The sequence below is a fragment of the Peromyscus maniculatus genome, chromosome 6, assembly GCF_049852395.1.
Source record: "Peromyscus maniculatus bairdii isolate BWxNUB_F1_BW_parent chromosome 6, HU_Pman_BW_mat_3.1, whole genome shotgun sequence".
NCBI lineage: Eukaryota > Metazoa > Chordata > Mammalia > Rodentia > Cricetidae > Peromyscus > Peromyscus maniculatus.
In genome coordinates this window covers 32,987,911-33,005,929 of record NC_134857.1, presented here as the reverse complement: position 1 = coordinate 33,005,929, position 18,019 = coordinate 32,987,911, and the positions used below count along the sequence as shown (strand labels likewise).

The 18,019-nt window shown below is 39.7% G+C and overlaps 1 pseudogene; it reads right to left on the bottom strand.

Moving 5' to 3' along the window:
- Window positions 1-3,134: 3,134 nt before the first annotated feature.
- On the bottom strand, window positions 3,135-4,991 carry LOC102918770 (pre-mRNA-splicing factor SLU7 pseudogene; annotated as a pseudogene).
- Window positions 4,992-18,019: the final 13,028 nt, after the last annotated feature.

The following is an 18,019-nucleotide window of genomic DNA, read 5'->3' as shown; positions in this document are numbered from 1 at the left end:
GTCAGTTGACTTCCTGTTGCCTGTAAGATGTAGGACAATCGGCTGTTTCTCCAGCACTGTGCCTGCCTGCATGCCACCATGGAGAACTGAATCTCTAATCTGTAAGTGAGCCACCATAATTAAATGTTTCCTTCATAAGGACTGCAGTGGTCATGATGTCTCTTCATATCCATAGTAAACCCTAACTAGGACATTTTGACATCATCAAGTAAAGACTATTCCAAAGAGCAGCCATGTTTTACAAAATCTAAGCCAGGAATTTTCATGATTGTAAATGGTTCGATCTTTTCATCTTTTGTCAGTGACTTTGATGTTTCTTTCCTCATTTTTCCAAATTAACCCCATTAACCCCAGAACAGGAGAAAACTTGGGCTTCTAGTAAAAATACTAGATGGCTTAACACCAGATATTAATGTCTCATAGTTACACGGTCTGGAAAGCCCAAGATTAAAGTACTGGTAGATTAAGTTCTTGATAAAGAACTTTGTTCTGGCTTGTTGATGGCATCTTTCCTGCCATGTCTTGCTGCATCACACTGTGAAAATAGGAAACCCTGGTGACACTTCTGAGGAGCACATTATTCTCACCACAGACTCTACTGTCATGACCTCATCCACAACTCACTACCTTGCAAAGGTTTGTTTCCTGACACTATCACATTAGGGGACACAGTTGAAGCAGAAATTTGGGGGGAAGGATAAATAAATTGTCTTCATCCATTCTGTGATGCTATAATAAAATACTATTGGCTGGATAATTTGTAATTTACGGAAATGTACTAGCGTATAGTCCTGGCAGAAGGTAAGACTATCACAGAGAAGAAAGAGAGGAATACATTACTATACTTGCTATTTTATAGTGATCCCACTTTTACTGTTAGGATCCTAATTAAGCTGTGGTGACAGAATCTTTATAGCCTAATCACTTCTCAACAGGTCCCATATCCCAACATGGATACATTGGAAATTACTGTCCAGCACAGTTTTGGTGGACATATTGAAACCATCCTATAAGCATTCAACCCACAACAGTCAGTCTCTATTATTCATATACCTTGTGCTTGCCTTTAAAATGATCAGCTACAACCACAGTTGTGACCTTTGTCCATTGGCTTTGACTATTAATTCTAAAACCTTTGAATTCTTTCTAAACATATTTTTTGATCAAGTCATCAAAACATGAGAATTCTGTGGGATTTTTTTTTTTGCATTGCCTTTTGTTTTTAAAAATGTGCATGAGTATCTCTTGATCTTCCATATGGAATTTTATTACAGGCATCTTTAGTTCATGACATTCCCTGGGGGCATAGGGGAAAAGAGAGTATTTCTCTTATTTTAGCTACCAATATTGAGTCCTCTTAGTGACCCATTCTAACCAAGGCCCAAAAAGTTTATCTCCTGGGCAGATCCAAGATTTCTTACATTTTTGTTTGAGAAAAGGTTTAGACATCTCCTGCTATGGCTATTACAGGTGATGAGCCTGATGTTTTTGTTTGTTTGTTTTTTTGAGTTCTCTAAAGAGTTACCAAACATTTTAGAGAAGGCTTCCAAGTTATAAGCTATGCCTTCTCGTATGCCTTTTTTCTTCATTCTTTAAAATGATATTCAGTTTAAAAACACAGTGATGACTGAATTGGTATTTAAGTATCACGTCCTGCACATCCATCTTTCACAAAAGCTCCTCAGAGACTACAGCAACATCAGCATCTTCAGCACATTCTATCAAGGCAGTAGGCACAAGACCCCCCCCCCCTTGAACATCTAGCCATGTATCTGTGTCCATAGGGCAGCCTTGAAAAGGCTTATGAAAGAGTCCTTATTTTCGACACCATCTTAGCTCTTGGGTACGTCTCTAGCCCACAGTGATCTTTCTGAATTCATATTAAAAGTTTTGTATCTGTCCTCAAAGAATGTCATAGATACAGTTCCAGAAACATCTCATTGCCTCTGTTTATAGGGATTGTAGTTATTGATGTGCAAGTAGAGTGATATATCTGTTATCGAATTAATGGCAATCCGAGCTTGCATTTGGTTATCATGGTGTCAACAATTTGTTGTATTTTGAGAACATCTGAAACTGGAAGCACTCAGCAGCATGAGACTTTGCTTCCTCTCTGTGTCCCCCTTGAGGTTTGTGGCACACCTGGATTACTGCCACTCTCCCTTGGGGATAATTGCTGCCTGCCGCAGGCCACTTTAGAATTTCAGTTTTATTTCTTATCAAGGACTTTCTCCTTTCCTCACTGGTAACTTTTGAATTACTTGTGAGATGATGCATTAGAAGATCTCTAATCCCCCAAAAAACATCTCCATCTTCTTAGATGTAACAAATGGACACGACAAAAATAAAGAAATAATAATAATTAAAAAAAAGCCCAGCCAGCTTTGAATTTCAGACAAATAGTGAACACTTTAGTTCATTTCCAATCTGGTGTGTGGTATACTCTTTTTTTCTTTTAACTACCAAATGAAAAAATAGATTTATTATTCAGATTATGGGGACACAGATATTTACATGCTTTGCAGATTTCCTTCTGGTGATACAGATGAAGATAGAATATTTGTTTTTTAAAACCAAGAAAATCTTAGAAGGCAAAATTGAATCCCATAAAAGAACTACCATTATTGAGTTATTAGTCATGCCACTACTGGAATTGCTGGTAACTTAAGAACTGGAGCTTTGGCTGTAAGAGCGAGGACCTGCCTCCAACATGGTGCTGCTATATACAAGAGACCAGAAGACTGCACACAGAGAGCTAACTATGGAACAGATGACTTCTTTTTTTATTAAACTTGAGACCATCTTGTTTTGTAGCCTAGGACAGTCACAAACTTTTATTTTGAGACAAAGCCTCATGTAATGCAGGCTGGTCTCAAGCTAGGTATGTAGCTAAGGGTGGTTCTTGTGCAATCTCCTGAGTGCTAGGATTGCAGGTGTGTACCACCACACTCGGCTGACTTTGAACTCTTGATCCCCCTGCCTCTACCACTCTTAGGTGCCAGGCTCTACAAGATGCTCTTGAGGGGAAGACAGCCAAAGTCTCTTCCAATTCTAATTAGAATGGATGATTTTAACCTTAACCCACAACTGTATGCTCTTTCTTGCTTGCTGTGTTTCTTTACTGTGGAGAATGATTTCAGACTCCTGAAAGCTTTATTAATGCCAAGCTGCAACAAAGAGAGATGAGGTTTCCTACCTATAGTCAGCAGGAGCTGGAATGAACATGTTGTGTATGGACTGGATCCTAACTAGTTACTACTGTCCCAGGAAAGAGGCCATGGGGTCGTCTGGCCTCTGCCGTTTCATTCTGTAGGCCTCCATTTCCTCTTCAGTGGGCTCCCGGCTTTCATAGATGCTGTTGTAAGGCTGCTTCTGCTCATCAATCTGCATGATCTCCATGACATGAAGAAGGTGGGCCTCCTCTGCATTCAGTGCCTTTTTCAGTTTCTCGTGCTTTCTGTCCTCATCGCCGCTGTCGGAACTGCTCTTCCGGTCCTCCTCCTCCTCCTCCTTCTTCTCTCCTTTTAGTTTTTCCTGATGCAGGGTCTGAGGTTTCTTCACAGATTCTTCTCCAGTTGCATCATTTAGAATACACTCCTCTGAATTAACACTCTCCTTCCCAGCTTCTCCAGTGCAATAGGACTACTTGAAAAATGAGTGACAATATTTATATCCCCATGGGCCTTCTTTCCAGTAAGATCCCCAGATGTGTGTGTGGTTGTGGATCTTCACGTCCTCCTCATACTTGGAGCAGGCGACAGCCCGCTCCTGGCCTTTAATGACTGTTCCATGCCTGGAGTACTCCACATAGTCTTCTGTCTGGGCCAGCCGCAGCTCAGCTGGAGGGGCACCCAAGTGTTCTTGGCCACCATACTTTTCCAGGATGCTTTCTTTCTGCTGTTCCTTGAAGTCTTCTTTTTTTGACTTTGAAGGACTTATACAGCAGCTCTAGTTTTGTAGGATCGGCCTGGAGATGCGCTTCAGATCCCTTGTCGTAGGCTTCCCAAGCAAACAACTGTGTTTGAGCCATTGAAATGGTATCTCCTGTGTATCTAACAAAGTTATCTCCAGTGTAACTCACTTCATTTTGATGGCATCGGCGTAAGGATTCTTTCTCATTGCTCTAGTTTTTGGATCGTAATAGGCAGAATTTGGATCTAAGTTTCTCAAATATTTTGCAATATCTTCGCGAATCCTGAGATTTCGAACAGTAATGCGTCTCTTAGAGTCGAAATTCTGCCCGGGCATGTCAATGTCATCCTCGTACTCATCTTCGTCTTCATCCTCACTGTTATGATCCTTTTCCATCTGAGAATTGGGTTCCTCTTCTCCCCATTGATGTTTTGAAGAATTAGCTTGTCCCACTAATTTTCCAGAGGCTAACTCTTCTTGCAGTTTCTGAGCTTTCAATGTTCGTGTTGCCAGGTCAACTTTGGCGTATTCCTCAACGATTTTCATGTGCTCTTCTGGATTGTAACCGTTCCACCGGTCTCTCTTCCCGTCATAGTCAAACATCAGCTGAGGCTGGATGTGCTCATCCGGAGCGATGTTAGTGCCTGTCAATTTAGCTCCAACCCGACGTGGCCTCTCAAAGCAATCTTTCTTCTTCTGTGTCATGGCCCGGCAATTTTCATATGCCCCTTTTCGGTAATTGGTAGTTATAGAATTCCCCTTTACACCTCTCTTGTACCATTCCCCAGAGGAACTGAACTGCTTCTGTTTCTCTGGCTGTGGTCTCTGATGCTTTAAAGTGGGTCTCTTTGATGGATCAGTGTACCATGGAACCGAAAAAAAAAAATGTACTGAGGAATATGAGGGTTGATATCTTTCCCCTCTTCGTCAACTTCTGCAGGGACATTGCCCAGTTTTCTCTGTTCTTCTAGCTCCTTCTTTTTCCTCCCGTCTTCTCTGGTCATCTTTGGCTCCTCCAAACTCATCTCTTTTGATCCTGACAGGGTGGTGGCATTAATTGTATCTACAGCTGCCGACATGATGAACTGGCTTCCTCTAGTCCCGGCACAGACCACGCCAAAATTATCTGCCAAAACCATACTCTTTTTTGTTTGTTTGCTTATTTGAAGGTGAAATGTATAGGAGCACTATATAGTCTATTTCATAATCTTATTTGAATAACCACAGGAAGTTGGAACTGGAATGTAGCAGGAATCTTAACAGGTCTTATTAATATAAACAAACCCAGCCAGTTATTGGGGTAAATGCTGGAAGATCAGAGAAGCAGAACAAGCCACAGCTTTCTCACCTTGCCAGTTCCTCAGCTGATCCTGTTTCCTTAGACGGGAAGCCTCTGAGTCCTCATCCAGAATGAATCTCAGCTGAACTGTTGCTCAAAAGCCTAAAAGAGCTCAAAAGCCTAAAAGCTTAACCAGGCTAGTTCCTCATCCTCAGGCCTTAAATACCTTTCTGCTTCCTGCCACCACTTCCTGGGATTAAAGGCTCTTGTTACCACACCTGGCTGTTTCCAGTGTGGCCTTGAACTCATAGAGATCCAGGTGGATCTCTGCCTCTGGAATGCTAGGATTAAAGATGTGAGTGCCACCATTTTCTGGCCTCTATATCTAGTGGCTGTTCTGTCCTCTGACCCCAGATAAATTTATTAGGGTGCACAATATTTTGGGGAACACAGTATCACCACACTGGAAAAATATGAAAGGAAAGGGGTGAATGACCTAGTGTAACTGAACATAAAGTCATAAGCAAGCCCCAAATCAGTTGCTTCTCAATGTCCTGCCTTGCTCATCAAAGTTTGAGCAGCTACATTGGATTCTTTCTCATAGTGGGTATTTCAGAAATGAAAAGAATTGTTAGAGGGATGAGATTCTCAGGGGCTTTCCAGAGCTCAAGCCCTTGTTCAAGGAATGTAGGACTTCCCCTCAGCTTTTAGCCTGCCTAGAGACCTCGGCATAGAGGGGTGGATTGAGGAAATCTATGGGTTAAGCAGAAGTCCAAGTACATTTGAGCATTTGAGAACCATGTCCCTTTTTCCTTTTGGTAAGTAGAAATTTCTTCATTTTGTATGTAGATTTGGTATGTAGAAATTTCCTGATTGCTCCACCTCATATGATTTCAGGGGTGCCATAAGCTTGGGTGAATGAAGATTATATATATAATTTGACTACAAAAAAAAAGGTCAAAATGAAGAGAGATTTCAAATGTTTGAGAAGAGAAACTCGTGTGGGAAGAATATAAAATGAGCATAGGATAGCCCCAAACTCATTACAGCACATTGCTGTTGCTACCCAAACCTGAAGCACATGATGAAGAAGTGATTTTGGGTTCCAGGGACAGATATGGGAAGAGGGCCACCCAGCAGAAGCTAAGTGATGATTATTCTTGGTTGTCAACTGACTACATCTGGAAGTAACTAAAAACCCAAGGGCATAGTTGTGAGAGAGTTTTAGTTGATTGCATCATTGGAGGTAGGAAGACCCACCTTCAACCCAGATCAGCTGAGCGCGGGAGACCCACCTTATATCTGGATCATTTGAGGTTAGAAGATTCACCTTAAATCCAGACCATATGAGGTCAGAAGACCCATCTAAATGTGGATCATACCTTCTTGTGGCAGCCTACATGAAGAACCTTTCTGCCTGCTCGTCCTCACTCTCACTAGCATTGGAACCTACGTCTTCAGGATTCCATCACACACTGAAGACCAGCTGAGACATCCAGCATCATGGACTGAACAGTTACTGGATTCTTGGACCTTTCTTTGAGAGATAGTCATTGCTGAACTAGCAGGACCACAACCTGTAAGCCACCCTAAAAAAAATCCCATACATATATTGATTCTATCTGTTCTGTTCCTCTAGAGAACCCCAACTTCTACATTCGTCTAATGATTGGTCATCTTTTCCACAATCTAGCTTTTGCCTCTGTAAACTTTGTATTTTCCTTCATCCCCCCCCCCCTATGTGTTTCTGAATCCAGATGCTACAAAACTGGTGTGTATTGTGAGTGGGCCGTCAGATCCACTTTTAGTGTTGTAACACAGGGTTTACCCATTGAGTAGAATATTCCTAAAGTCCTGCCGCAGCTTGCAGCAATGCCATTGCACAGAGGAATGACTGAAAACTATAGAAATATTTATTAAACCCAATGGAAACATGTCCCCTCTGGAACTTCATCTTAACTGGGTCTCTAGCCTGACTCTCTCACTTTAACACAGAGCACTTGTTTGGTTGGAAGGGATTGGCAGTCTGTAGTGTTGGTAGTGATAACATCAGCAAGTTTCTAAACTTTCAGAATCTTGTGACCATGTGTGACCATGCAATCCTTCCTTAGTTCTTCTTAGCTCAGTAGGTGTCCCTGACCCTCAAGCTTTGTCTACATTTATAACAAATCATGCATCCCTCCTTCCCACTTTTTTACTCTGGAAAGCACTCGAGGCTGCCTGTGGGCTTGGTGAGGATTGTTTTGTTTTTTGGGTTTTTTTTTATTTTTTATTTATTTATTTTTGACATGGGAGTCTTTCTGTTAGCCCAGCTGTTTTTGCCTCTGAAACTGCAGTGTCATCTGGCTCTCTCCCAGACCTAGAGGGCTCAGGAAGTATCTAGAAAGACATTTGTAAGTTTTATTTTCTCCTCCAGAAGATACCTCAAGCCCTGTATAAATCAACATGTACATCCAGGTTTTTAGGGATGAATGCACCTATATATTTGCACTCCAGGAAAACCACATATATGAAGAGCCAAGGGAAACTTTAAGGTGCTTGGAACAAGGATGCCTGGGGCAGCCTCTGCCCATGTGAAAACCTTTTGGCTGAAATTATTCATAAAACTATGGGTGTTTGATATTCATTTCATGCTTATTCATTTAGATGAAGAATTAAATATTGAAATTACTTTTGAACTTCTGGAGATTTGTCAAGGCTCCTGAATGAGCTGATAATGCTTGTAGTTTTAGATGAAGCCAGCACTTGACAAACCTCAGATTAAAATTCTTGTTTAAGTCTTCCTAACTAAGGGTAAAACACCCCGCTTGAAAGGCCTCTTTTCCAGTGGGGGGATAAAGTGTCCTTTGCCACACTGACTCCTGATGCTGCTTATTTTGTGCTTTTGAGTTTGTAATATAAATAGTGATCACGTGTACACACAAATATATATATGTGTTATGTATGTGAGGTCGCATGTGAGAAATTCTTCTGGGGTACATTTTTAACAGATACCGTATGGGGCTCAGCCTATAGTGGGTGTTATTCCTCTGGGACTGAACATGTTGGGGTGTTCAGATAATCACAGTAGAGATCAATTTATATTACTGACATGTCAACCTTGATTTGGAACATGGATGCACAGAAAGGAATTCCTTGTGAGTGGCCTGACAGATCATACTTGAGTGCTTTCTTATTGCTATATGTGGAGAAGTAGAAAACAGAGGCAGGTTAAATGTAGGGGGAGAAATTGCTATGCAGAGAAGGCTTTGTATGTTTGATAATAAATAAGTTATGAAATGGAGTTGTTGCCATAACTAAATACAGTGAAATAAGTTAAAACACCTCTGAGAATAAAATGCTATGGACAAACATGATTATGTTGCCTTTTCCAATTCTCTCTCCCATTAGACACAGTGACCCAACAATCCATGAATGTCAGGAGTTCCTATTTTGACATTTCATGAATATTGGAGGGGAAATTGGGTGCTTCGTGCTTCTAATTATACTCATTGAATAGAACGCCATTTTCTAAAAATCATTTTCTTTGGATAAATGTATATCTTGGCAAATAATGTTTGAAGAGTTTGTTATTATTATTATTATTATTATTGTTATTATTATTATTATTATTATTGAGAAAAAACACAGAGGCAAATGGAGCAGCCTTAACGACACGCAGGGGATCAACAGAACAGGAAGCCCTGCCTGAGTGCACTGTGACCTCGGGCTTTCTTCCTCACCGTAGCTACCCACGTGCTGTGAGAGTGACACAGGTCACAGATGGTAGCACTTATGGGTTTTCTTTTCTCTCTAAACTTTACTTGCTTTGATGTTTCAAATTCCTCAGAATTAATCCCAGAAACAGGAGGAAAGCAGATCTTTACTTCTGGTTATTGTATGTACAGGGTTGTGGTCTGTGACCCACAAGTTGCTAAATTTGTGCTCAATTCATATACCTTGAAAAAAAATGTAAAATTCTACACTGTAATGTTTAGTTACATGGCTTAGAATTGTTATACATACATATACATACATACATATGTTATACATACATTAGATGATTATGAACTTGTCATGTACGTTATAGTCATGAACATTATTGTTAACATAGGACCATGAAATATTAGATTTCCATTTTGCTATTTTATGATGACATATTCAAGGATAATAATATAAACCAGAGTGTAGGCATTTAGTTCATTGGGTCATTTGAATTTTGAAGAAATACTCCCTTTGCTTAAAAGAATTTTGTTTTTATACCTGTTAGTACTTGTAAAATCATAAAAAAAATCCAGAGTACCCCAAGTTGCTCTGACAGCTGAAGATCAAGTGTGTGTACCAAACTAAATAACAGGCCTAGCATCTGAGTTTCCATCCCAGCTAGTCACAGCCTAGATTTCAGTTTATGTTTCTTCTAATTGATTCAGCAGGTCTGGTTCTGGTCAGCTTAAAATACGTCCAGTTTGATGAAGTGTGACCTGTCCTCAGGTCACTGGATAATTTTTAAAAGATTGTACATATGCCCTTAAGTCTAGGGTTTCAAAATTGGATAGTATTGTTTGTAAATATATTTGAAAAATAAAGGACCCAGATGCTATGCAATTTCAAAATTTCACTTCCCCAAAAAGGTTATTTCGAGAATAAATAGTAATATTAGAGACAGGATCTAGAAATCTTTAATGAGCTCTGTTGTATTATTATAGTTCACTGGTGATACTCTCATTTCACCCACGAAACAAAAATTCCTTTTCTTTGAAACAGAGAGCTCAGCTGGAGAATTGGGTCATTTCCTGTCTAGTAGTAAGAATCTGCCTATAAACAACCAAGTCCAGAGTCTAAAGAAGAGAAAACTGGGGTCACATGGCGGGGGGAGTTCTTCATAATCTTTATGTCTTGGAGCTTTCTCTTGACTTTCCCTTTCAAATGATGTTTCCTGGAATACATTCTCACAAGCATTATCACGCTTGTGTCAAGCAAAGACACTGAGTGCTGAGATAAACCAGGACAAATCCAGAAAGTGGCTGACATGTTTATAGGGACACTGTCCACATTAATTTTACTTTGAAAATGGAGTTACTTCTAGTTGCTAGGAAATTCCTTAGCAAGACAAGCTCTCCATCTGTTTTTGAGTGGCCAGCAGGGAGGAGCCAAAATAATTTGATTTCCACTCTCCCTGATAGTTTCCTTCCCAATACAAAGGGCCATTTGAAGAAAAAAATGTTCAAAAGCTCTTATTTGTGACAGTTTCCGAAGAAGCAGCTACCATTTCTGTATCCTCACACAGCTGTCAGGCATCAGAAACCAGGACCATCTAGATGAAAAAAAAATCTCTGATATTATCTGAAATAAATTACCTATCATAAGTTATCACTTATCCCTGGCATCTTGGTCCTCAGTGTTGATGTTTCTCCAGTATGGATATGTTTTCCCCAAACCATTGAATATCAGAGGTGATGTATGCCGAGATCATCACAAAGAAGCATGATTTTCAGCAAGAGCTAAGCATGGAAATGGGTGTGATTTACCAAGATGATGTATTGGCATTGCTTTCAGGTGTTTCTCTTAGCTCACTTAGCATTTCTAAGTTGAGAACAGAAGAACAGAGGCCCAGAAGGAACAGTTTGGCAGCAACATTCATATCCTAATAATGGAACAAATTACTCTACCATCATCGTCATGCCTGCCTCTCAGAATATGTATTTACTTTTTTAATTTCTTTAAATTATTAGCTAATTTTTAAAAAGTACCCACCTCAAAGTTATGCATATTATGTTTTACTTTGAAAGCTTGCATAATAGAGAATATTTTTACTTACAGATGAAGGGAATGTTTATTACAGAAACCTTAAATGTGATAAATTATAAAGCTGCTCAAAGTGGTATAGCTTATAAAGTGATTGTAACAGTCATGTACATAGTAGCATTAATTTTCAATTATAAAGTCTGAATGTCATTTGTATTGAACATAGGATATGGTGACTCAACTCATTCACAAAAAGTATATTTTCCAGTCTTTAATTACATGGAATATTAGAAAAATTTTTAATAAAATTTCAAATTAAGCTTAGATTGAAACAAATTATTCAGTTTTCAGATGATAAAATTGAGACCTAGACAAGATAAGCAATTTGTCTGAAGTCCCTTTAACGAGTGGTATAAAATAGGTAGAGAGAGCTAGACTTAAGTATTTTTAGGTTGTCATATTTGTACTTTCCTGTAAGGATCTTTCTAGAATGTAAGACTATGCTATCATTTTTCCAATAAAAATCTAGTATTGGGGGGAATTTTATATAACTTTGTACTGAAAGCCCATGTAACATTTCATAGTCTTTCTGGTGTAGCATAATTAAAACTCCTTATGATTCTAATAATAGTTTTAAACCATGGCACAATGCTTTCTGAATCCCAAGGTGACTGATTATTTGAATAATGTGGGCTCCTTGTGTAATTGTCCATTCTACTGAACACAACATAAACTTTATCAAGCAGGTGGAAGTGTCTGTTTTTATTCTTGAGCTTCAGTCCTGTTATATCAAAACTCTGAATCATAGAGATATATTTCACCGTTATACAATCCTCAGTCTACTTAAGAATTTGAATCATGTAATCAATTTTTAAAAATACTTTGGAGTGATAAGATCATTATCCTTTCACCCATGCTGGCAATCTCTTTGATGCAAACATTGCTAAAGCTTATGACTTATAATAAATTGGGACATTGTACAGGGCAGCACCCGAGACTTCCACTTTGCTTGCTATTTCCTAGGAATCCAATAAAGAGAGAAACAGGTGTGTTTCTAAGCATACTTGTCAAAATAAAAGACAAACAAGCAGAATATTAAGAGGTCAGGGATTTTATAGGTGTTTCAGAGATTGAAAAGAGATGGAACAAACTCAAGAGAGCTTCAAAAAATAGATAGACCTTGAAGCAAACAATTAGATATCAGAGGCAATATATTTCAGTTGAAATTGTTTCAGTGGTAGGACAGATCTTGTACTGAGACCCAATGGTCCCTCTCAAACTAGGGAACATGCCCAAGAGGGCACAAAGTAGAAGTTTGTGAGGAAAGTGTTCAGTGATTTTTTTTTCTGCAGAGCTGTGAACAAATGCCTTCATCACAGATAAGTCACCTATTGCAGATTGAAGAAATGGTTCTACAAAAGTCTGGCTTGGTCAGCCAATGAGTTTGTTGAAGTTCTTGACAGGCAAGTCAGTGAACCAAGAGCAGTTGCATTTTGGGAAAGTCCACCCTAGCATGGACGACAACTTACACAAAGTGTATTCCTGATGCTCCCTGAATAACTTGCACACAGCTGTGCTGCTTTTATGACCTTGGTGAGGCCTTCCAAATCTTGTAACTGTCAGCAATTTCTAGAGCCTTCTAACTCTTAGTTGGCTCTCTGAGTCTTAGGAATGCTCCTGTTCCAAGGGTAAATGTTTCAGTTTGGACAAAAGAGCAACAAAAATGAGAGCAGAGAAGAGAAATTTGCAGGAAAAGAACTGAGTGGTAAGGGACACCCTTTCTCTTCTACTTACCATTTCCAATGTCATATCAGCTAAGCAGAGAATGATAGATGAGCACATGGCTGTGGATCATACTGTACAGGTGCTCTCTGTGAAGTGTGAACAGGGTACTTGATACTCATTTAGCATTCCTTATAGTCTTATTATGTGACAGCAACCAAGCACTTTAACTAAATAAAATTTCTGAAATTCACTGGATGTCACTGAGTTAACTTCTAATGCTCTTGTGAGGGTCAATGGAGCCCCCAATACTCAAGGAAGGAAGGAAGGAGAGGAAAGGGGAGGAGAGAGAGAGAGAGAGAGAGAGAGAGAGAGAGAGAGAGAGAGAGAGAGAGAGAGAACAATGAAGAGGAAGAAAGGAAGGAAGAAGAGATAGGTAGGGAGGAGGGAGGGAGAGAGAGAAGAGAGGAGGAAGAAGGAAGGAAGATAGAAGAAAGAAAGGGAGGAAGGTTAAAAAAGAAAGAGAGAAGACAGAACAGATGAGGGAAAGAAGAAGGGGAAGGAAGGAAGGAAGGAAGGAAGAAAGGAAGGAAGGAAGGAAGGAAGGAAGGAAGGAAGGAAGGAAGGAAGGAAGAAGGAAGGAAGGAAAGAGAGGCAATCCACCACAGGCATCCTAGTCTAGGTGTGAAGCATTCAGGTTTAGTAAGAGTGGCCTAAAATAGAAACTTAGTTAGAAATAGAGGAAAGATGAGATCAGTGTCTTCTGAATATTTACTTTGGGCAATAAGAAACAGAGTTCTATTTTATTAAGTGTTATGCATTGATTCATCTAATACCTTAAAATCATTAAATGTTGTTATTTTCAAGTATTTCATTAGCATATTACAATGTAGTCAATTAAAAGAGTTATTAGTCAACAAGAGCAATATGCAGTGCATAATGCAGTGATCGGGTAAGTGAGTACATGACCACTGCTCTCCAAGAGCTTAAACTAGGCAAACCTCAGGAACAAATTTTAATTGCATGTTTTTGATAAGGTCAAGTGTTTTCCGGGTAATATGGCACAGGCAGATTTATGCTTTTGGAAAAGGAGGATGGTACTGATCTTTAGGGAGAAAATATCCTTGAAAATCACCAGAAGTGATGCATCTTGCAGAGTCAACCCAACAAGGTGACATCTTTCTTTTATTAATTTTCAACTTTCCATGTATAAGTGTTAAAGATATATGTTAAATCAAAAAATATATTGGAAAAATAAAGGAGTCAACCTGGCCCTTTTGGTTGTCTGACATTTTTCAGATAGGGAGAAAAGAGGTGGAAATAGATTTTAAAAACATATTTGTGATGCTCAAATAATGATTTCAAGAAAATTCAGGAATGAGACATAGGCTATGCCCTTATCAACTGATACTCCTTTGCTGGGCTCTGAGCGCCACTCCTTCCGCATAAACATTTGTTGCTGAGGAGGCTGCTGTATGAACACTATGTCAGGAACACGAGCCCCTCTAGGACCTAGTGATGGCCACTAAACTCCAATACGGAGAGTATTATGTGACGTCTGATACTGTTCATCCAGAAGACGAAACTTTTTAAAAGCCAAGTACAGAATGTTTTCTCTGTTTTTTATTTTAATTTCTTTCTTAGCACAGAGAAGCTATATTAGCTCAAATGTTTTTGTTGTTTCATCCCATTCCTCTCCTTTTTTTATGTTATATTATTTTCAGAACGACTTGTTTCTGTTACGTAGTCCACTTTACAAATATGTGTCTTCTGGGGTCTGACTAAAATCTTAAATGGCTATCTGGGTGATTGCTAGGCCATTGTTTCCCCAGGCAAAGTGATGACTGTTTTCTAGAGTGACACAGAGGAGGTTTTGCTGTAGAGTTATATTTGGAGGTTGCACATAGAAGCATTTAAAGAAAGCATTTGTCTTGATTGGAGTATAAAGAGTAGAAATATTTTCATATATACTTTAGCTACAATGTTTTCCTCTAGGGGTCACAGGAAAAGTGAGTATGGTTTTTAGCTTTCAAGAATCTTTGTTATGGATGCCAGACTCTTCCTAGACAGAAAGGAGGGACAAGACTATAGCCTTTTAGGGTTGGGCAGCTCAATGTTCAAGGTACTCTTCATGGGAATTGTAGCCATCTATGAGGTTTCTAAATTTCCCAAGACTCTGTTCTTTCATCGGTAAAGTGGGATCGTAGTAAGCACCCCACTGGCATCTCATAAACCCTGAATGAGATGATGTTTAGCAAAGCAAAAGAGCAGTGGTGGAAGATGACCTACTACAGCAGGGAGAATTTTATCAAATTACACCGAGCATTTCAGGGCTGTTACCTTTATGTATATTTTCCAGCCATAATTGGCCTTTCTCTGTGAAAATTATGAGCTTAGATATGTGAGGCAGGGATGTGTTAAAAATATTGGAGGAACGTTTCATAAACTATTTGCATCTGACAACAGAGAATATGTTGCTTGAAGGATAGGAGAGATTCGCAATGAGTGATGGGCTCTGGTTAGGATCTCCCTTAGTAGAAATAAAGTGAAAACATCAATTTAAACAAGGGAGCTAGACTAACTTCTATCTCTATGGCACTGTTCTAGGCAAAGGGGATGTAGCTATGAATAAGAGGGACAAAAATGGCCCGATTTCTTAGAGTGTGTATCTGGGTAGGGAAGGCAGGTAAGAGATGCAGTAATTAGGTGATTCATAGCATGTTAGGGGGTAAGAAAGTGCTTTGGAGAAAATGTAAGCAGAGTCATTGGGGATTGTCTATGGGGTAAAAGGCTGATTTATTCGGAGTGGTGGTGGGGGGCTGTATTGCTCACAACTTGACTGGGTGTGGAGTCATCACTCAGGGGTAGAGAGAATACATGGGATCTTTAGTTCAATCCGTAGCACTGGAAACATGGCAGTGGGAGGCAGCCAGCAGATTTCCGCAGCTAATGTGTTCTAGATAAAAGTATTGCAAAAATAAAATAAAGTAAAATGGGTGTGCTGAGGCAGGATAGGAGGAAATATCCACCCAGAACAGTGTAGAAGTCAGTGTGGGTAGTACACTGAGGCATTTGAGGAGCAAATGCTGTCAGAGGAGAACTGAAGGACCTTCTAGGGCACTTCAAAGCAGAGGAAAAGGCTAACAGGACTTAATGTTTCAAAGGAAAACTCACTCTGGCTTCTGTGCTGTGAGGTCTAGTGATCTGTAAATATGAAAGGGAATTTGGCTTAAAACTCTGAGATGTGAAGTTGAACAGTGAGTGGTAAGAATGGTGTCTCTGGTCCACTTTGCCCTTCTGTGACGGAACACCCATGACTGAGTAATGTGTAAAGAGCAAAAGCATGTCTTTTAGAGTTCTAAAGGCTAGGAAAGATGAAGTTTATGAGCTGGAGTCTGGCAAGAGCCTCCTTGCTGAGACAACGCACAGTAGAGGGTAGATGTGTATCACAAAGATATAAAATTATAGCTTCAAGCCCTTCAAGATCGTCACTAACCCACTTAAGAGCTTGGGGCCCCATAACGTAAACCCTTCTCATCAGTTCCCGCCTCCAAACACTATGGTGTTGATTAAATTCCCAACACCTGCTGGGGGGGGGAAGGGCACCTCTAAACTTTATAGCCTGATATTATTCCTGCCCTCTCTCCTCCTCCCCAAATTAAAGTCCTTTTCACATGCAGAATGCATTATGCATTTATTTTATTTTAAAACCCCAAAACATCCTGGTAATAGCACCAAATTCCAATGTACAAAGTCTCATCTAACTTAGACGGGGTAAGCTTGAAAGCATGATTCATCTTAAGACAAATTCTCTCTAGCTATGAGCTTGGGAACAAAACAAGTTATCCCTTCTAAAATCCAATGTAAGACAGACACAGGATAACTCTTCCTCCAAAAGGAAGAAATGGGCAGGAGGAGAGCAGTAAGTGGTTCCAGAAAAGCCTAAAACTCAACAGAGGAAGCGATATTAAATTTTAAATTCCACAATAATCCTACTTGAACCCCTGTTTCTGCTTTCTGGTCACGTGGAGGTGTGAGCTGGGTTCTTGAGGCCTCAGGCAGCCCACTTACGTGGCTTTGCTGTCTACAGGTCTAGACCTGAATCTGGCAAAAGACTTATAACTGCATCATTCCATGAAGGTGGAAGGAAAAAGAACACATGTGTAAAATAGAGTGAAAGTGGAGTTGCAGCCTGACAACCTTTTACAATTGCTATTTATCAATTTACGGCAATGGATACTTTATGACCTAAATAACTCCTGCCAGGGCCAGCTTCCTAGTGCCTACCTTTTAGACCTACATTCAAACCATAACAAACAGTGACATGTATTTATTGAGAGGTTGAATAAATGGTAATCCCTATTTGGATTTGATACTGTATAATCTCATTTATTGCTTACAGCTAATATAAGAGCTATTACATGTAGTATCCCTATTTTGCATAGGGAAAATGAATTTATATAAGTTAAGTAATTTGTGTAAAGACCCCAGAGCTAGGAGTCTCACTGAAGAAATCTATCTTTAGTGTTAGCCTCTAATGTGTCTTTCCCCATTTGACATCAGATTAGATTTTTAAAATTGTATCCATTTCATTTAAAAGAGGTCCATTTTTCACTTGCTCTCAGTGGTAAGCTGAATAAATATCCATTCACAGATGTCCATACTTCAATTCCTGAAACTGGTGGCTGTGTTAGCATGTATAGACATGGTAATATCTTGAGAAATGCATAGTAAATTGAAATGATCCCCATTGAAAATGGATTAAGCACACCTTCCCTGTGAAGGTCACAGCTTAGAAATGCAGTCTGCTATAGGGTGTCAGTTTTTTACCCTTGTGATTTCCTGGCCCACCTGGAGCTATGGCTCATTGCTACTGCCCATTGCTACACTGGGAGGATGTATTCTATGTCACATCAAAACCTTGAGAACAGATGGAAGTTTGAAACATATGGAATGTTTCTATGGAATGCATATGACTTTCACACAATTATGGAGTCAAAATATAGCAAATGGAAATAAAGTTGTAAATACTCTGTTTTTGCAGGTGTGGTTAAGGATGTTAAGAGGGCAGGATTACTGTTGGTTACCTGGGTGGGCTCGGTGTCATCAAAGAGACACTTGTATGTGGGAGGCAAGAGAGACCGGAAAGAAAGGGATAGGAGAGTCACACTTCCGTCGATACTTCTTGAAGCACTAGTCAAAACAGGAGAGATGTGTGGATAAACTCGTACAGTAGCATCTCCACATGCACTGAGCCTCTGTGTAGCAGGTAGAAAATAGTGATCACGGTGGGGGGGGCATATAAATGAGAAGGGTAGCCTCAGACTCTTGCCCTGGGGACAGTGGTAATAAGTCAAGGTTTGATTGCATGAGGCTGGTAAT